The sequence below is a fragment of the Vombatus ursinus genome, unplaced genomic scaffold, assembly GCF_900497805.2.
Source record: "Vombatus ursinus unplaced genomic scaffold, bare-nosed wombat genome assembly UNPS02014805.1, whole genome shotgun sequence".
NCBI classification, from domain to species: Eukaryota; Metazoa; Chordata; class Mammalia; order Diprotodontia; family Vombatidae; genus Vombatus; species Vombatus ursinus.
This window is the reverse complement of record NW_020954583.1, coordinates 9,868,191-9,889,908: the sequence shown is the minus strand read 5'-3', so window position 1 is coordinate 9,889,908 and position 21,718 is coordinate 9,868,191. Positions and strand designations below refer to the sequence as shown.

The window sequence follows — 21,718 nt, the reverse complement described above, 5'->3', positions numbered from 1 at the left end:
GGCAAATGAAAAACCCAAAGACATTTTCCTCTACTAGAGGTTGCCACTCAAGATCACAGAGGGGATGTAGTTTTACTCAGGCAGCATGTTCCCTTTATACCTACTGATCTTTGTACTTGAAAAAGAGACACTCCTAAGTTTTATTAGGATCCAACAACTGTGGTCACTCAATTTCAGTCAATTTTTATGGGTTTGAATCCAAATTCAAGAGATATAATGGATTTAATGCAAGTTCTACTCTCCCTTGTGGAAATAAAAGCTATTATAGACAGTTTACAGGATAGGGCCCACAGGTGGGACAGCCCAACTTTGACCTCTAAAAGATCCTAATTGGTACCCAAATAATCTGGAGAATTATATCAAATGACAAAAAGCTAGGGAGAATTTACTCATAGCACTGGAAGCATGTTTGGTTGGACTAGAGAAATGAGATAGCTTTCAAATTACTTTGAAGAAAGAGAACAAAATATCCTAACCTCTTCTACGATTGACTGTGCAAGAGTATCAAATAATAAACTGGATTAAACCCAATGAACCCTAGAGATGCACATATAATTTGCACTCATTTTATTAATCAATCCTCTGCCTGAAATACAAAAAGAATTTCCAAAAGAGATGCCCAGGTTAGCATGAAATGATGATTGAGCAGTTAGAAACATTGACCTCTATGTCTATGAAGTAAAGGAAAAAGAGGAAAAGGAGAAAGAGGTAAAAGATGTGCAGAAAAGGGGAAACCAGGGGAAAAATGAATAGATTGTTATCATTTCAATACAGCCTGTTCCAGACCAAACCATTCTTGCTTTAACTAAGATCCTTAAACAGACTATTTCAGGAGCTACTCTACAGGTTTTTAGAGAAGCCATTATAAAGCTTTTTTGGAAGGTAAATCCAAAAATGGGCATTTCACAAGTATTTCTTCTGTAGAAAGAAGGATCACATTGCTTAAGACTGCCTTAATTGACAGATGGATCTTAGAAATCAAAAGAGGGATGATGGTAAGGGTCCCCTGAGGATCAATAATGCATGAAGGAGTTGGGGAAAGTCTGCAGATCTCAAAGACAGATTTTATTTTTTCCAGGCCTGCAAATCCTACCCCTACTTCTCTCCATTCCCCGCTCCTTTTCTATTGATTTCAGAAGCTCAATAACTACCCTTTCTATTGAGAAATAACTTAATAAATGTTAACTAATTGAAGCTAAGTATGAAAAGAAATTGTATTTTAACTCAGAGAAATAGCAGCTAGAGATAAGTTTTGTTTTCCTGATTTTAAGACCAGTTCATATTCCCTTTTGAGGTTCCAGATGTGGGTTTGTTGACAATGTTGTCCTCTCCAGAATTTCTTTCTCGATCTTCACTCTTCCCATAATAAGAATCTATCATATGTTTCTTTTTGCTCATGGTGTTTGCTTATTTCCTGGCCTTTAAAGAGATTGGACTCTCCTGCTGGGGAGCAGAGGGCACTGACCCAAGCTTCTTATGTTGGGAGCCTAGGGTCTGGTCACTGGCTCTGTGTGTTGGGGCCTCCAATGTTGGCAGTTGGAGGTTGTAGGATTCTGGCAGCTTACCTAGTGTTGGGGTGGAATCAGCAATACTGGAACTCTACAGGTAGGATTGGTAGTGTGGCTCCTGGAGATTTCCTGCTCACCCAGGCCTTTCCTTCCTTTTGCTTTCTTCAGCTCCTTCCAGATGGATGTTGTAGGATCTTTATCCATCCTGTTTTTGAAATACTAAAACTTCAATTGGAAAATTATTTGAATATTACTTAGATCAATGTTTCTCTGTAGTGCCCTTAAATGCCATCAATTTATAATTTCAGCAATTTATTTTTAAAATATATGTTACCATTTTAAAAACTGTTTGTATAAAGCACATTGGTAACAATTGAAAAATACAACTCTCTTGACTTATGAATCACAAAGTATTAACTCTCTCCTGATTCTGAAAAGTGAAGGGTAAGTAAATAGGAAAGACAAGAGCTAAGCATGCTTTAATTTGGAAAAGTGCTTTGAGTTTATCTTCATAGATAACACAACAGATCTGGATTGTTAATTAAGCACTCTATGTCTTTTTTGTGCTGAGGTCTCAGTACCCCACACCTATGTTTCAACAGGAGCATAAGACACTTCAGGCCTCCTAAAATATATATATTTTTTAATTATCAAGAACATTTTAATGGATTTAAAAGAGATTTATTCCACAAACCTCTTCACATATTGAGATTAGGAACAATAGGGAGGACAGGTTTCTATCCTCATTTAGAAGAATGAGAGAGATGTCACATGCTTTAATTTGAAAGAATACCTGAATTGTAACTAATCAAGCAATAGGATTTAATTGTTATTTGTAGATTAGTAAAAAAAAAAAAAAAAACCTGAATTGAAATTAACTTTGGAATATACTTTTCAGTTTCTTTGTCAGATTTCTAGTGATCATGGAATCATCTTCGGTTATTTGAATTTGTGTTTCTTCATGCTGAGGGTATTTATAGTAACTACTTGCAAAACTTGATGTTTGTCATTCAAATTATAAAATGTAAGCAATGCATGACTTTAAGTTCTCTCTCTCTCTCTCTCTTGCTCTCGCTCTTTCTCTCTCCCTCCAGGTGCATGTTTGTATGTTTTCTTCTCCATCTGGATATGATTTATAGATTTGATCCATCAAAGCTTTGTTGTTTACTCTCTAAACAAAAGCCAGCCTCAGCTAGATCTTTTTTTTATACCTTAAATGTCCTTTAATTTTTACAGGAATAAGACAAAATCATACATATTATATTAGAAGATGACAATATTTTTGTAGATAAGTGCAAAAAAATGAGGAGTTTGATTATAAAAGTACTGCTGTACTAATAACACATTTTGGATTTAGATAACTATATAGAAATGCACATAATTCAAATACTTGCAATTCAGAAAATTTTACTTCCCATGTAAATATAAAAATGATCATCTGAGACAAAATATTTATTTTTTTTTACTAAAAACTGTATAAACAGATAAAATAAGCATAAAAATATAACTTTAGAATTCAGCTAGATCTTTTCCCTGGAACATGTCTCCTTGTTCTTATTACTCCTCTCATCAAGATTTGGGGTGACCTGGTCTAGAAAAGGGAGACTAAGCCAGTGAAAACCTGATTGAGATAGCTTATGTTCATAAACCATCTAACATTACATTTCTTAAGTGCCAGAGAGGGGCAGGTCAGTCACACTTGAAATCCATTTTCTCTAGTTATTGTGAGACAGTAAAAATATTCCCACCTTAATAGTAATCTCCCCCCTCCAGTAATGGGGAAGGAGCTGTGAACTCTTGGCCCATGTTCTCATTAAAATATTCACCAATAGGGATTGCTTGGGGAGTTCTCAAAGATGTGTCAGCAGGCCAATCAAAAGGAAGATACATCTAGGGATATAAACTTTGACCAGCTCAACTGCTGGTCTTTTGGCATAAAATGAAGCCTTATGAGACCCCTCTATTACTAGGTTTCATGGCTCTGCTAATAAAGGATATCTTCTTTTGATAATTATCTCTGCTCTTTGTTAAATTCCTGTCCCCATACATCCTAAGTTATCTTGGGCTCAAAAAATTGTTTTTCTCCAACTATTTTTTGGCTCTGGCATTCTAGAATTTTAACATAAGGCATTATTTTAAAGTTGTTTGGAGAGAAATATTGGGAGAATTTAGGTGAATTTCTGCCTGTACTCTCATCTTGGCTCTACCTTAGAATTAACATCTTCAACATTTTGTTCTGTTCATATTTTCCTTTTAATATAATTTTTGGTTAAAATTCTCTAGCTGAAAGATCAGGATATTAATGGCTACTACAATTTTTTAACTACAATGCCTTTTTTTTTCTTAATCCAGTTATTTGTATTCTTTTATGAATTTAGATGCAATGCCATTTGCTGCTGATAAATTTGTACTGATATCAGATCATTATCTAAAATTTTTAAAAATATATTGTAATTTACTTGCATGTGTCACTTGGAATCTTCTGAATTTTTAATTTTTCCCTTCCCTGATACTATGAATAAGAATCTTGCTTTTTTATTTGGTATTTATTTATTTTTGTTTGTTTTTTGGCCAGGCAATGGGATGAAGTGACTTTACAGGGTCACACAGCTAGTAAATGTCAAGTGTCTGAGGCCAGATTTCAACTCAGGTCTTCCTGAATCCAGGGCCAGTAATCTATCCACTCTGCCATCTAGCTGCTGCAGTATTTGTTTTTAATATGTATTTTTATGTAATGGACTGTTGGATTTTGTTTTCCAATTTGACATCCTTTCTTATTTATTAATCTGATCAATGCATTTGTGTTTAAAGTAATGATTTTAAGCATGTTTTTATTCATTTATTTGCTATGATTTTTATCTCTTTCCTCTTCTGAGTTAATATTTTGTCCCATTGTGTATATGTATTCCTTTGATGATAATTTTTGATAACAGAATTTTTTTTCATCTAATTCAATTTAGTTACCTGTCCAACATTTAAAAATTTTAAATGATAATTTCCCTCTGTAGCCATTTTTCCTATTTATTTTTTTCCTCTTTTTTTGCCCCTCTCTTTGCCTATGCTTAAAAAAAAAGGCTAAAATTTTCTCTGTCTTCAACATTGTAGAATATGGTATTTTGGCACATTAAGCTTCTTTGCTTTTTGGAATATCTTATTTGATTTCTTTGTCAGATTCCTAGTGACCATGGAATCATACTCAGTTATTTGAATTTGAGTTTTTTTCATGCAGAGAGTCTTTATTGTAACTACTTGCAAAACTTGCTTTTTGCCATTCAAATTATAAAATGCAAGCAATGTATGCCTTGAAGTTCTCTCTTTCTCTCTCTCTCTCTTTCTCTTTCTCTCTTTTTTCAGGTGCATATTTGTGTGTTTTCTACTCCATCTGGATGTGATCTATAGGTTTGATCCACCAAAAATTTGTTGTATACATTCAAAAGTTGTAATGGGCTTAGCATATTATTTCTTGTAGTGAGGTTTAAGATTATTTTTCAGATCAATAATATTTAAGTTAATTTTGCCATGTAGTTTTTCATATATATGTTTATGTATATGCACATACATATATGTTTTTTATTTGTGTTGTCACTGGCTGTCTCCCATGATGCCTGGAATGCTCTTTCTCCTCATCTTCTCCTGCTAACTTCAAAGGCTTTCTTCAAGCCTCAGCAAAAGTTCCACTTTGTGGCAAAGACGGCAAAGTAAAGACAGAGATTCATTTAAACTCTCTCACAAATCCCTCCAAATACCTTTAAAAATGACTATAAACAAATTCTGAAACAGCAGAATCTACAAAAAGGGGTGAAAAATTCCATTCAAAGGATGTGGAAGTTCAGCAGGAAAAGTCTGTTTTCCAGGGTGAATGAGGAGCATAGTACAATATGGGCAATGCCAGCACAGATCAGGCTCCAGTAAATCAGGAACAGGCTTCCAGGCAATTGAATTAACAGTGGAAGTAGCAGTGACTGCTTTAAGAGCTCTCAGCCCACAGGTGGTAAAGGGGATCAAACCACTAGTCAGAAGAAATCACAGAGGTCATTCCCCAATTGATAAATGGTCAAAGGATATGAACAGGTAGTTCTCAGATGAAGAAATTAAAGCCATCTATAGTCATATGAAAAAGTGCTCTAAATCAATATTGATTAGAGAAATGTAAATCAAAACAACACTGAGGTATGACACCACATCTATCAGATTGGCCAACATGACAAAACAGGAAAATTATAAATGTTGGAGAAGATGTGGGAAAATTGAAACACTAATGAATTGTTGGTGGAGTTGTGAAATGATCCAACTGTTTCAGAGAGCAATTTGTAACTATGCTCAAAGGGCTATAAAAATGTGTATACCTTTTGACCCAGCAATAGCACTTCTAGGGATGTATTACAAAGAGATCTTACAAATGAGAAAATTATCCACATGTACAAAAATATTTATAGCAGCTCTTTTTGTGGTGGCAAAGAATTGGAAATTGAATGGATGCCCATCAATTACGGAATGGCTGAACAAGTTGTGGTATATGAATGTAATGGAATACTATTGTCCTATAAGAAATGATGAGCACACTGACTTCAGAAAAACCTGGAAAGACTTATATGGACTGATGCTGAGTGAAGTGAGCAGAACCAACAGAACATTGTACACAGTAACAGCCACATTGTGCAATGACTAACGTTGATAGACTTACCCTTCTCAGCAACACAAGGATGTAAGATGTCTCCAAAGGTCTCATGATGGAAAATGCTATCCACATCCAAAGAAAGAATTATGGACTTTGAATGCAGATCGAAGTATAATATTTGATATTTTTTATCTTCTGCTTTGTTTTGTTTGCTCTTTTTAATGCTTCCTCCTATTGCTTTTAATTCTTCCTTACAACATCATTAATGTGAAAATATGTTTAATAGGAATGTATGTGTATAATGTATTCAGATTGCATTCTGTCTTGGGGAGAGGGGTGAGAAGGGAGGGGGAGAAAAACGTTAAACTCAAAAGCTTTTGGAAGTGACTGTTGATAACTCAAAATAAATAAATAAATAAAAAGAGTAACTGGTGAGTTGTATGATGTAGATGGAAGCAAGAGTTACTCTTTAATTCTATCTCTCTTTTTTTTATTTTTTGTCAAAATAATCCCACTTCCTTTAACCCTTTTTTACTGGTCCTATTTTAAATTACTTTAATCACTTTTTTTACTCTTCTCTCTACCCTCCTCGGTTTACTCATAGCCTTTTAAAAATGTAGTCTTTAAGACTAGAATAAAATATTCTTTTAAGAGAATGATTAATATAGATTAGATATATTTCAAAATATTGAAGAGAGGAAAGTTTTTTTTTAATAATCATCAGAACTTATATAATGTTAAATACATATTGGATATATCAGGAGGTGTTGTTGTGTTTCTTGTTTTGCTTTTCTATTCCTCCATGACAACAAACTACTGAAGTTCAACTAAGACCATTTAGAATAGAAGTTCTAAACCTGGGATACAAAACCTTTACTTTATGTAAAGTTTGTGTGTATATATGTATGCATATTTATTATTATTATTACTGAGTCAAAACAGTGCTCTGAAAAGGTATCTATAAATTTCCCTGGATTGTAAAGGGGTTCCATGACATAAAAAGTTAAGAATCTCAGCTTTAAGCTTTTTGTTATGTCCTTTTGCCTAGACTTTTCTTATTCATTCTTCTTTTGTATTGTTTAAGGTTTGTTCCCAAGAATGAATGCTTAATGTGTGTCCCTGTTGGATTCCATTCTGCTATTCCCTGGTATTCAGGGTCAGTCTAATTTTATTCTTGTCTTCCATAGTATTAGCAACCAGACTTAATTTAGTATTATTTACAAATTGAATTAGCATACTCTCAATTTCTTTGTCCAAATCATCAATGAAAATATTGAAAAGAGCAAATCCCAATGCTCATCCTCATGTGATACCATTTAATACCTCTCCCCAGGTTGATGCAAAGTCACTGATAATTACTCCTGGGATTTAGCCTTCAAATGCTTCATTTATCCACTTAACTGTGAGGCCTCAGAGCTGTCAGGAAAGCAAAAGGAAACACAAGATCTTGAATGGCACCAAAGATAGAAGCAGCAGGTGTTTAATCAAGTCAATAATAGTTGGAATCTATGTGCTAGGTGCAGGTCAGAAATATAAAAATCAGAATGAAGTTCTTTTTTGTGGAACTTAATAGGACTGGTAATCTGGATTGTACCAGTGTGCTAGGACTTAATGAAGGAAGCTTTGCCTAATTTTAAGTGTATGGATGGGGTTATTCCAGAAGACATGTATGGACCATGAATTTACTAAACAAAAGTCCATAATTGGATGGCAAGTAAGGTCTAAAAGCAAAGGCCTAGCTTGCAGCAAGGTTCAACTCAAATGTGACATTACGTTTCTGTGTCTTAGAACCAAAAAGTACTTTGTGTATGCTTTGTTTTTAATAATAATAATAACAGTGATAATAACAATAGTTAGCTTTTATATAGCAATTTATGGTTTGCAAAGGACTTTAAAAATCTTTGATTTGATTTTTTTGGGGGGGTAGGCAATGGGGTTAAGTGACTTGCCCAGGGTCACACAGCTAGTAAGTGTTATGTGTCTGAGGCCAGATTTGAACTCAGATCCTCCTGAATTCAGGGCCAATGCTCTATCCACTGTGACACCTATCCTGTGAGTTAGGTCCTTTTATTATCTCCATTTTAGAAACAAGAAAACTGAGGCAGAAGGAGAGAGGTAAAGTGATTTGCCCAATATCGCAGAGCCAGTAAGTATCTGAAGCTGGATTTGATCTCATATCTTCCCGATTCTAAGGAAAGCCTTCAATTCACCAACCCTTTATCCTTTTGAATATATGTATTTATATCACCTGCCCACCCTCCTGCATGCAAAAATCCTTAAGGGCAAGAACTATTTATGTTTGCATCCCTAGTCCTATGTTAATCGACACTTAGTCACTTGACAGATGTTTGTATTGAATTGACTTGAATTGAAGGAAGTCAAGTGTATCTTGAAACTAAGATCAAGAGCATGGTTCATTAGACTTTTAGTGAAAAGTCAGACTACAAATGCTTTGTTCCTTATATCAAGGTAGATCCCATCTATGATTTCCTTTGTCTGTTGCACCTGCCATTTTTTCACAGAATGAAAGTAAATCAATTAATCGTGAATTGTTCTTGCAAAAAATAGACTTGTTGCTTTGTAATAATTTATCTTCTTCAAGGTAATAGCAAATTGAATGTTTAATGACTTCTTTTAGTATTGTCCCAGTTTATTGCTTATAAACTGACCTATGTATAACAAGGCTATTTTATTTGTTTCTATTTTTTAAGGATGGGCAAAACATTCACCCTTTAAAAAATCTCAGGGATCTCTATTATCTAGTGATTTCCCCCATATTACATAGCAAGTAGATCTGAAATGAAAGCTGGTATTTCCTTAATAATCATACGGAGGTGTGCAATAAGCTCCTGCTGGCTGTAGTATATCCATTTCCTACACAGTTGTTAAGACATATGTTTTCTCCTGTTGTTGCTAGGATTACTTCTATTGCATCACAATAATTAATTAAAGCAGTTAACAGTTAATCTCTGACTTTTGAAGCCTTATCCTTTTCATTTTCTCCTGTTAGCAGATTTTTCTTACTGTCAGGGACTTACAAAGTTTTTTAATCCACATCTTTTATCTTCACTACTTTAAAATGTATTTTAGTAGTTAAATCTCCTTCCTTGTTTTGACTTTTTTGTATCCTTGACCTTAAAAAGCCATCATGCATTTTAACTCTCCCATTTCTAATTGTTTTTGTTTCTTTCCCTTTCAGTCCTAAGTCTTATATAGCGTATTCCATACTTGTCTTCAATGACCACTAAGTTGTTCCACTTTAAATTCATTATTTTTATTCATGTTTCAGTAAATGACTCAAATTTATCTCAGCATTCTGCTTGCATCTTCCTTAATTCTCACTCCTAGAAGTTAAAATGATAAACTGACACTGTTCATTTTGACTAGAGATTTGTTACTCAAAGAGCCCAAAGCTGTATAGAAAACCCATCTCTAGCACCCATAATTTAAATAATTTTATATGACGTTTATATAGAGACCATTCATTTTCCATGCAATTAGATTTTCTCCTAAAGGTGTTTCTCTAGTCTTTTATCATATCATTTGGAAACTCTACTGTACAACTTATTTAGGCAAATTTTAGTGAGGTTAAACAAACTCCTTCCTTTGTATTTTTATACTGCAAAAAATTGATAATTCCCATCTCTTTCCCTAAGGGAAAATGTTCTTCCCGCACACAATCCCTCTGGCTGAGTTGATACACATATCTTTTCAGTTCAGTGTCAAACTCCCATTAAACTCTGTGTCAGCTGAACAGCTCCTCAAATTTCCCCATAACTTCCATCAGTAGTTTGCTGACTGATGTTGAGATGTTTCTACTAGGTGTGTTCTCACTTCCTATGCCCAGGGCTAAAATTTCTGCACAGATACCAAATACTTATAAAACAAGAAATGTTCAAACCTTACTGAGATCTTGTCTTTCTTTAATATTTCACACTTTGTTGTTACATGTTATTTAAGCCTGGTCTAGTAGAGAAAAGAAAGAAAGAAAGAAAGAAAGAAAGAAAGAAAGAAAGAAAGAAAGGAAGAAAGGAAGGAAGGAAGGAAGGAAGGAAGGAAGGAAGGAAGGAAGGAAGGAAGGAAGAAAGAAGGAAAAAGAAAAAAGACAGAAGAAATATTTATACAAGATTTAAAGTGATAGGATAAAAATCAGGGAAAATGGTAAAATAAGTGTTTGTAATTTTTACAAAACACATAGCAAACATCCATGTGCCTAATCTAAAAGCACTGTTCATACTTTTTTTTCATTATTTTTTCAAATAAGCAAAATACTCTTCACTTTAATATTGATACAGATTAGCCTTAAAGTTAGTTACATTTTTAATATACTGTTATCTAATTTACCAGTTCTAGATCTTCATTACCTTTTGTGTTTGTATCTTTATATGTAGAGAGATTCTAACTGCCACTTCTGGATTATTGCCTTGTCAAGGTAAAGTGGCTTTTGTTGTTCAATGAAAGTATAAGATATATCATGCAGGGTGACCCAAGACAGACATGTCGTAGTGAAGAGTCCTGACAAAAGATGACCCACTGGAGAAGACAATGGAAAACCACTCTAGTATCTTTGCCAAGAAAACCTCATGGATATTATCAGTGTTCTATGATCCATGGGGTCATGAAGAGTCAGACAAGACTGAACATTCTTACTATCACTGCTCTGTTTTTGTCCTTTATTATCATTCACTTAAATTAATTCATTAGACTTCTAACTGGTAACTCTGCCTTAAATTTCCTTCTCTTCAAAATTCATACTTTCCACTCATGCCAGAGTGATCACTTATGGGTAAAATGATCACGTCATTCCTGCCACTGGAAATTTTTAATGTCTTCTTATTGCAAACTTGACCAAGTCCAATTTTTTTTTCCTGGAATTCATGGCCCTCTGTCATATGGCTTTAGTCTCCTTTTGCAGCCATATGTTACCCTATACCCTTTCATGCAATCTCTGTTCCCTGGCAATCTTGGCTTTCTGGCATTGCATATTTTAATACCTCAGTATCTTTGCTTGATCTAGGTTTATGAAATTAGACTATCTTCCTACATCTATAACCATCTGATTAAATTCAACCATTCTTTAAAAAAAACAGTTAAAATACCACCTCTATCAAAAAGACTTCTCAGGGTCTTTCCCCAATGCCCCCTCAATTTTTTTTTAGCTAGGAATTTCTTGTGATATTTTTTCCCCTCCCCACTCTAGTAAATTGTCAGTTACTTGAGGGCAGGGAGTATTTCTTATTTATATTTTCATTTCCTCTAGTGCCTAGCATGGTCTTGTACTCACATGCTTTTTTTGTTAAGTGAGGGAAACTACGATTCAATTGCTAGAATCATGCAGTCACCAATTAAATCCAGTAATGCTTACGTTCCTAACTTTTCAAAGAGGATCAATGTCATCATTTGTGTGTGAATTGAAGATAAACAGAGTTGCACAAAGTCATTAGTCTCACTCTCTTCTTTTAGATCCATTAAAGACCAGGGGCAATCCAAAAGTTGGATAACTGGAGTTGACTTGGCATGCAGTGGATGACTTTGGCATCTTCAATGTCTGACCAATCTCTAAGCACTCCAAAGTGCCTGCTTCAGCCTCTTTCATTGACATTGGAACAAATTGTTCTCATCTGTCCATTCTAACAGAGGGATCTTCACATGCTTGGGACAGAGATCCCCTTAAATCACCAATGGGTTTGAAGCCTTTTGGTTTAGTAGGGTGTGGCAGCTGCACATGCTACAACTTCTTGGAGCTTGGAGCCATAGGTGAGAGTTGGGTGAAGGTCACACCAAAGGTGGATAAACAGCCCTGAAAAAGGCTCAGCAAACCCTCACACTGGAGGTGGTAGTCCTCCCTACACACCCCATATACAGATAGATAAATAGACAGATAGAGATATATACCTATAGATAGAGACATAGCTATGCATTTCTATATATGGGAGCATACAGGCCTTTACATGTGATTTTCTACAATAGACTATATGTATCTGATCAAATAATTGATAATAAAACAAAATTTAACTTGGTCCCTTAAAAGTTCTCCTGAAAAACAAACAAAAACTTTTCCTTCATTGTTTAAAAAAGATTCCTTAAAAAATGCAACCACAGAGATGACTTTAATAAACATTAAGCAAAAATATGTGTCATACAGATTATGTATGTATAATAACCTGAACTCTTACCTCATATTTCCATATGTGAAATATTAGTTCAGAAATGGAAGATATGGGGGCAGCTAGGTGGCGCAGTGGATAGAGCACCAGCCCTGAAGTCAGGAGGACTTGAGTTCAAATCTGACCTCAGACCAAACACTTGACACATACTAGCTGTGTGACCTTGGGCAAGTCACTTAACCCCAATTGCTTCACCAAAAAAAAAAAATTGGAAGATCTGTTAGGGCTGCCAAAGAGTCTTTCTGACCTACATGTGTTTCCCTTAGAATCTTGCAAAGTGTTTTGTATATAGTAAGTGCTTAACTTAAACTTTTAATATTACTTATTTTTCAGGGGTATTATGAGGATATACATGTATAATCAATTTATTGTGGTAAACTACTGTTATCATTTTTATAATTGCTGCTTTAACAATGAATTTAAGGCTAGGTGGAATATACATACATGCATGCATATATATATGCTTATACATATATACACATATATACATATGTGTGTATAACATACATAAAAGATTATTCTATGGTGAACTCACACAGAGCAAGCATTCACATGGTGGTCAGAAGAAGTGATACAAGGACATTTCAAGCTCTCTCTTAAGAACTTTGGAATTGGGGCGGCTAGGTATCACAGTAGATAAAACACTGGCCCTGGAGTCAGGAGGATCTGAGTTCAAATTCGGCCTCAGACACTCAACACTCACTAGCTGTATGACTCTGGGCAAGTCATTTAACCCCAATTGCCTCACATAAAAAAAAAATTAAAAATTGGAATTGATTATGTGACATGGGAGAGACACTGGCACAGGACCACTCAGCATGGCATGTACATATCAGTGAAGGTGCTGATCAGCCACAGTGAGATACATTAAAACTTGACTCTAACATAGTGATGCAATTTTGGTCCTTCAAGAATGAAGGACAACAACCAACCAACCAACTGACCAACACACAAATATATACTGCTACATAATATATAATTTTTGTTGTTAATTCAGTTGTGTTTAACTCTTCATGACCCCACTGACCATAGAACACCAGGCACTTCCATCCTTTACTATTTCTCAATCGAAGCTCATGTTCATTGATTCAATGACACTATCTATCTTATCTTCTCCTTTTTGCCTTCAGTCTTTACAAACATCAGGTCTTTTCCAATGAGTCACATCTTATTAGCATGTGTCCAAAGTATGTAAATTTCAGCTTCAACATTTGCCCTTCCAATGAGTAATTTGAATTAATTTCTTCAAGTGTTGACTAACATGACCTCTTTGCTTTCCAAGACACTCTCAAAAGTCATTTCCAGCATCACAATTCAAAAGCTCAGCTTTCCTTATGGTCAAATTCTCATTGCTACTGAAAAAAGCAAAACTTTGCTTATATGCACCTTTCTTGACAAGATGGTGTCTCTGATTTTTAGTATGTTGTCCAGATATTCCATAAGTTTCCTTCCAAGAAGCAAGTGTCTTTTAATTTCATGAGCCCAAGAATTCAAAATCTGACACTGCTTCCATTTATTTTCCCCCTATTTGTCAGGAAGTTATAGAACCATTTACCATGATTTTTTAATGTTATGCTTCAATCCAGCTTAAAAGCTCTCCTCTTTCACTATCTTCAAGAGTCTTCTTAATTTTTCATTTTCTGCCATCTGAGTGATATCATTTGCATATCTGAGATTGCCAATATTTCTCTCAGCAATCTGAATTCTGACTTTTGATTTATCCAGCCTCTAATTTCTCATGATGTACTCAGATCTATACACACACACACACACACGCACACACACACATATATATATGTATATGGAGAGAGAGAGAGAGAGAGAGAGAGAGAGAGAGAGAGAGACTTTTCATGCTTGTTTTCCAAATCTTAAACCAATAGGTTGTTCCGTGTTTGGTTCTAACTGTTGTTTCTTGACCCACATACTGGTTCCATAAGTAATCCCTTCTCTTTGAGTACCTGTCACATTTTGTTGTGATCCATACAAAGTCTTTTGTGTAAGTCAATGAAGCAGAAGATTTTTTCCCTCTGGAACTCCTTTGCTTTCTCTACAATCCAGTTAATGTTGGCAATTTGGTTTCTACTTCCTCTGCCTCTTTGAAAACCAACCTGCACTTCTGATAATTATCATTTCACATATTGCTGAGCCTTGTTTGCAGACTCTTAAGCATAACTTTGCTGGCATGTGAAATGAGCACACTTGTTCAGCAATTTGAACATATTTGGCCTTACCCTTCTTTAGCATTGGGACATAAATATATCTTTCCAATCCAGTAGCCACAGTTGAGCTTCCAAATTTGCTGGCACATTGAGTGCAGCATGTTAACACCAACATCTTTTACGATTTTAAGTAGTTCATCTTGAATTCTGTCACCTTTATTGGCCTTACTGTTAGCAATATTTCCTAAGGTCCACTTAACTTCATTCTCCAGGATATCTGGCTCTAGATCAGTATCCACACCATCATGGTCACGGGTGATGTTAAGATATTTTATATAGTTATATATTATGATATATAATGTTTATATAAACATATATAATAATATATTTTATTGTAAAATTGCAACACATATAATTATACCATATTACATATTACATATTCATATATAAAATATTTATATAACAATATAATTATATTATCATATATAATATTATAACATGCATAATTACATCCCATTCCCCAGTCCAAATCCAATCTATCCTTAAATGGCTTTCTCAAGCTGCAATTGTAGAATGATAATAGCAGTTTATAAGTGTAAAGCATTTTTACTATTTTATCTTATTTAACTCTTATAACAACCCTCTGAAATAAGTAATATATAAATGTCTATCTGCTTGTGTATATATTGTATTTATGGTTTGCAAAGAGCTTTACATAGTATTTCATTTAACCTTTACATAAATCCTGTGAGGTAGGCACTATTAACATCCCCATTTTACAGATGGGGAAACTGAAACTTGTAGAAGTTAAGTAAATTCACCAGGGTCACCCAGCTGGTATATGTCTGAGGCAAGATTTGAACACAGGACTTCCTGATTCCAAATACATCCTTCTCCACACTATACCATTTAGCTGTTCCTCAATTTAATGGAAGGGAAAACAGAATGGGAAGGCAATTTGGCATGTAGAAAGCTCACTGGTTTTGGAGTCAGATAACCCTGAGTTCAAATTCTAGCTCTTCCTCTCATTAGCTATGTAACTGGAGGCAATTCACTTCAGCATCCTGGATCCTATCTTCCTTTTTTATAACTAGATGATCCCTCAATTTCCCTGCAATACTAAATTCTATTAACCCATAATCAGAGGCCCAATGGATGAAAGATAACTTTATAATACTATGACTAGAGCAAATACTTGGGGAAGGAAAAAATATGTTTTAGCCAACAAAAGATATGCATTATATATACATCGAGTAAATATAATGTGAAAGATGAATTTATAGTATTCTGTAGAAAAATCAGCAGCAAAATAATTTGCCTAATATTTAGCCAAATAGAGAATTTGATTGCATACTGGTGAATCAAAATGTAAAAACAAAAGTAGTTGCCCTTACCCTTCCATGTCAACCTCAGAAAACCCAGAAAATATTGCCCCAGGAAAAACCCTGGAACAGCTGAACCAGAAGAAAGATGGGGAGCAGCAGTCCAGTAGCCCAGGTAGCTTGAGGGATTAATGGGAAAGGTCTGTCTTGCCCTGGGGGAAGGGGAACAGTACAGAAGGTGAGGTATTCCAGCAAGCTAGCAGAAAGCCACACTTTAACATACCAGGAGGAGTTCCTGAAATACAGGTGGTGAAGCAGGCAAACATCAACACCTGGACCTCTGACTGCCTCAGTGAGGGCTGGGGAACCAACCAAAAACACCTCAGAAAACTACCAGGTGCCTTGGCGTTCTACAGCAGTCTCCCAGTGCCTCAGCAAACATCTATGAATTGCTCCAAGGGGCTCCAGGCAGATAAACATCCTGCAACATCCATCTGAAAGGAGCAGAAGAAAGCAAAAGGAAAGGAAAAGCAGGCAATATCCAGGACCCAGACTACCCAATCTCTAAAGTTCCAGTGTTGCTGATTCCAGCCCAACACCACCAAGGCTGCCAGAACCCTACAACCGCCAAGTACTAATATCGGGGGCCCCAGCACAACAAGACAGAGAACAGACCCAAAGCTCCCAACATAAGCATCTTGGGTCAGTACTCTCTGCTCACCAGCAGGAGAGCTCAATCACTTTAAAGGCTAGCAAATAAGGAAACACCATGACAAAAAAGAAATGTACCACAGATTCATATTATGAGAAAAGTGAAGATCAAGGCAAAAATACTGAAGAGGACAACAATGTCAGCAAACCCACACCTGGAATCTCAAAAGGAAATGTGAACTGGTATGAAGCCCAAAAAGCCTTCTTGTAAGAGCTCAAGAAGGATTTTACAGGTCAAAAGAAAGAGGGAGAAGAGTACTTAAAAATACAATTGGCCAAATGGAAAAATAAAAGTACTCTGAAGAAAACAAGTCCCTAAAAAGTACAATTGGCCAACTGGAAAAAAAAAGTACACTGAAGAAAACAAGTCCCTAAATAATACAATTGGCCAAAGGGGGAAGGAACTACAAAATCAAATAGAAGAAAACAATTCATTAAAAATTAGAATCAGGCAAATGGAAGCTAATGACTCTATGAGAGAGCAAGAATCAGTCAAACAGAAACAAAAAAATGAAAAAAAAAATAGATGAAAACATAAAATGCCCCACTGGTTAAAATAACTGATCTGGAAAATTGATCTAGGAGAGAAAATATAAAAATTATTGGTCCACATGAAAATCACAACCAAAAAAAGGGCCTGGTCAGTATCTTTCAGGAAATCATAAAAGAAAACTGCCCTGAGGTCCTAGAACCAGAGGGTAATTTAGAAAGAATCTACCAATCACCTCCTGAAAGAGATACTAAATTGAAAATGCCAAGGAATATAGTAGCCAAATTCCAAAATTACCAGGTCAAAGAGAAAATACTGCAAGCAGCCAGAAAGAAACAATTTAAATATCATGGAACCACAGTCAGGATCATACAGGACCTTGCAGCTTCTACATTAAAAGACCATAGGTCATGGAACATGATATTCCTAAGGCAAAGGAACTTGGATTCTGCCAAGGATCAACTACCCAGTGAAAATGAGCATGATCTTTCAAGGGAGGAGATGGATATTCAATGAAATAGAGGACTTCCAAACCTTCTTGATAAAAAGACCAGAGCTCAACAGAAAATTTGATCTTCAAATACAAGTCTCAAAACAGACATAAAAAGGTAAATGGGCCAGAAAGATACAATATGTTGTTAATAAGGTCAAACTATTTACATCCCTTCAAAGGAAGATGGCACTTGTAATTCTTGAGAACTGTATTGTCATTACACCATGTTAAAGGAGTACACATAAAGGGGGTGAACATAAGTTGACTTTGATGTAATGATAAAAAACAATCTAGTCAAGTGGATTAAATGGATCCAAGCAAATGGATTAATCTGATCTAAGAAAATGTACTGAGAAAGGAGGAGGCAGACAATTGTAAATTACATTACAGGAAAAGGGACAAAAACCTATTATAATGGAGGGAAAGAAGGGAGGGAGATAAGCATTGTTTAAACCTTACTCTCATCAGATTTGGCTCAAGAAGGGAATTACATAATCAGAAAGGTACAGAAATCTAACTTGCCCTATAGGGAGTAGTAGGTCAAAGGGGAAAGAAAAAGGAGGGGGGGTAGAAGGAAAGGAAGAAGTGGTAAGGGTAAAGGGGAAGAAAAGGGAAGAGGTTAATAAAAAGGAGGAGGGACTGAGAGAGGAGGTGGTCAAAAGCAAAACACTAGTGAGGAGGGAAAAGGAGAAAGGAGAAAGAAAAGCATAAATGGGGGAGGGGAGGATGGAGAGGAAGACACAGATAGTAATCATAACTGTGAATGTGAATGGGATGAACTCACCCATAAAACAGAAGTGGATAGCAGAATGGACTAAAAACCATAATCCTACAATATGTTGTTTACAGGAAACTCATTTGAAAAAGAGTGACACACATAGGGTAAAGGTAAAAGGCTGGAGCAGAATATATTATGCTTCAGTTGATGTTAAAAAAAAAAGCAGGTGTAGCAATCCTAATCTCAGGCAAAGCAAAAGCAAAAATAGACCTTATCAAAAGAGATAAGGAAGCAAACCACATCCTGATAAAAGGCACCATAGACAATGAAATAATATCATTACTAAACATATATGCATCAAATGGTATAACATCCAAATTCTTAGAGGAGAAGTTCAGGTAGTTAAAGGAAGAAATAGAAGTGAAACTACACTAGTGGGGAACCTCAACCTCCCCCTCTCTGAACTAGATAAATCTAACCACAATATAAACAAGAAAGAAGTTAAGGAGGTGAATAGAACATTAGAAAAGTTAGATATGGTAGATCTCTGAAGAAAACTGAATGGAAATAGAAAGGAATATACTTTTTTCCCGGTGGTACATGGCACATACACAAAAATTGACCTTGTACTAGGGCATAACAACCTCACAATCTAATGCAGAAAGGCAGAAATATTAAATGGATCCTTTTCATATTGTGATGCAATAATAATTACATGCAATAAAGAGCCATGGAAAGATAGATTAAAAAATAATTGGAAACTAAATAATCTAATCCTAAAAAATGATTGGGTCAAACAACAAATCATAGAAACAATCAATAACTTCACTCAAGAGAATGACAATAATGAGAAAACATGCCAATACTTATGGAATGCAGCAAAAGCAGTTCTTAGGGGAAATTTTATATTTCTAAATGCTTACATAAATGAAATAGAAAAAAAGGAAATCAAGGAATTGGGCATACAACTAAAAAAAAAACTAGAAAATGAACAAATTAAAAATCTTTAATTAAACCCCAAATTAGAAATTTTGAAAACCAAAGGATAAATTAATGAAATTGAAATTAAGAAAACTATTGAACTAATAAACAAAACTAAGACCTGGCTTTGTGAAAAAAAAAAACAATAAAATAGATAAACCTTTGGTTAATTTAATTAAAAAAAGAAAGGAGAAAACCAAATTACTAGTATCAAGAATGAAAAGGGGGAATCCACCCCCAAGGAAGAGGAAATTAAACCAATAATTAGGGACTATTTTGCCCAACTGTATGCCAGTAAATTTGACAATCTTAGTGAAATGGATGTATATTTACAAAATTATAAATTACCCAGATTAACAGAAGAGGAATTAAAATACTTAAATTACCACATCTTAGCAAAATAAATTGAACAAGCCATTGATGAACTCTCTAGGAAAAATCTCCAGGGCTGGAAGTATTTACAAGCAAATTCTATCAAACATTTAAAGAACAATTGATTCCAATACTATATAGACTATTTGGGAAAATAGGTGGAGTCTTACCAAATTCTTTTTATGATACAAACATGGTGCTGACACCTAAACCAGGAAGAGTCAAAACAGAGAAAGAAAATTATAGACCAATTTCCCTAATGAATATAGATGCAAAAATTTTATTTTATTTTTTTTGTGGGAAAGAAGCCAATTTATGAAATTAAATAAAGTCCATTCACAAGGGGGAGCAGCACAGGAAGTGGGGGGACAGGGGCTCTGGCTAGCATCCATACTTCACACCCTTGACCCCACCAAGGCTGACCCCAAACATCTGGCCCAAATAGAAGGTCTTAAGTGCATAGCACCATCCCCACCTCTACCCCTTTTCCAGTGAGTTGGGAGAGACTGGGGAAGGGCCAGGGGAGAAGAGAGAACAAAGGAGCCTCAAAGCCCTTAGCTTCCAGGATCTATTTCTCCTGCTTCAATACATGAGGTCCTTGGGTAAGTAGGGAACAGGGTAGACCAGCAAGGTGAGAGTGTGTTGACCAGCTCCTAATTTGAGGGCCTAGAGGATGGGTCAAGGATAGTGGGCTTGCTTCTCTGGACAAGGAAAGGGAAAAGGAGACCCCTGGCTCAGGAGGGCAGAAGTCAGAGAAGTAGGGATGTAACTGGGTTACACTTGAGCAGATTCTGCAATAGGTTCCTCCGTGTGGCATTGAGTTTGGGTACAACCTTGACAAGTGACGTTGTTGCTGCATACATAAGGTAAGGCTTATAATCTGGAAGCTTGGTCATGGCAGGCCACTGTTCCTCAGCTGGCATCCCCAGCAGCCTAAAGATTCTCTTCAGCTGATCATCTAAATCATTCCCAGGAAGAGGGACCGTCCAGCATTGGTCAGCTCTGCAAAGATACAACCACATGTCGATGGATGTGGAATATAGTATGGCCCCAAACAGGACATGTGGGTGGTACCACAAAGTGACCATCTCTGCAGAGTAACATCAAACAGGGATCCTGCAGGCTCGAGTCAAGTCAAAATCAGCAAGCTTGAGCTCCCCATTCTGGTTAATTAGAAGATTCTGAGGCTTCAGATTCCAGTGCAGAACATTACAGCTGTGGCAGAATCGAAGGCTTTTTAGTAGTTGGAAAAGGAGCGACTTCACAATCTCAGGGTCCAGGTCTCCATTGCAACTGTCAAAATACTTCTTCAGATCTTGGTCACAGAACTCAAAAACCAGGGTCAGTTTCTTGTCATGTGCAAAACATCATGAAGCCTGACAATGTTCTTCTGCTCCAGCTCCTTAAGCAGGTAAATTTCTCTCAGGGCAGAGCTTCGTCATCATCATACGCCTTCGTCATCATCGTCCAAGCAAACTCGTTTCAGTGCCACAATCTCATGGGTCTCTCAGTTCTTGGTCTTGAACACTGTTCCATAGGTGCCTTCGCCTATCTTCTCCAGCTTCTCATACTTCTGTATCATCGGGACCACGGGGTCCATGGCAAGCACCAGGCTGATAGTCTAGGACCCCAGCTCAGCTGGGGAAGGGACTCCAAGGAGTTGCCCCAGGCTGTGCCCCTGATGCAAAAATTTTACATAAAATATTAGCAAATAGATTACAGCAAGCTATCAGAACAATTATGACCAGGGAGGATTTATACCAGGAATGCAGGGCTGATTCAATATTAGGAAAACTACTAGCATAATTGATCATATCAACACCAAAACTAACAGAAACCACATGATCATCTCAATAGATGCAGAAAAAGCTTTTGACAAAATACAACACCCATTCCTATTAAAAACACTAGAGAGCATAGGAATAAATGAAGTCTTTCTTAAAATAATAAATAGCATCTAATTAAAACCTTCAGCAAGCATCACATGTAATGGGGATAGGCTAGGAGCATTTCCAATAAGATCTGGTTGAAACAATGATGTCCATTATCAACACTGTCATTCAATAATGTACTGGAAACATTAGCTTTAGCAATACAAGAAGAAAAAGATTGAAGGTATTAGAATAGGCAAAGAAGAAACAAAGCTATCACTCTTTGCTGCTATACTTAGAGAATCCTA

At 35.9% G+C, this 21,718-nt stretch overlaps 1 pseudogene; it reads right to left on the bottom strand.

The window, feature by feature from the left end:
• Window positions 1-20,288: 20,288 nt before the first annotated feature.
• On the bottom strand, window positions 20,289-21,139 carry LOC114051747 (annotated as a pseudogene).
• Between the last annotated feature and the right edge of the window lie 579 nt (window positions 21,140-21,718).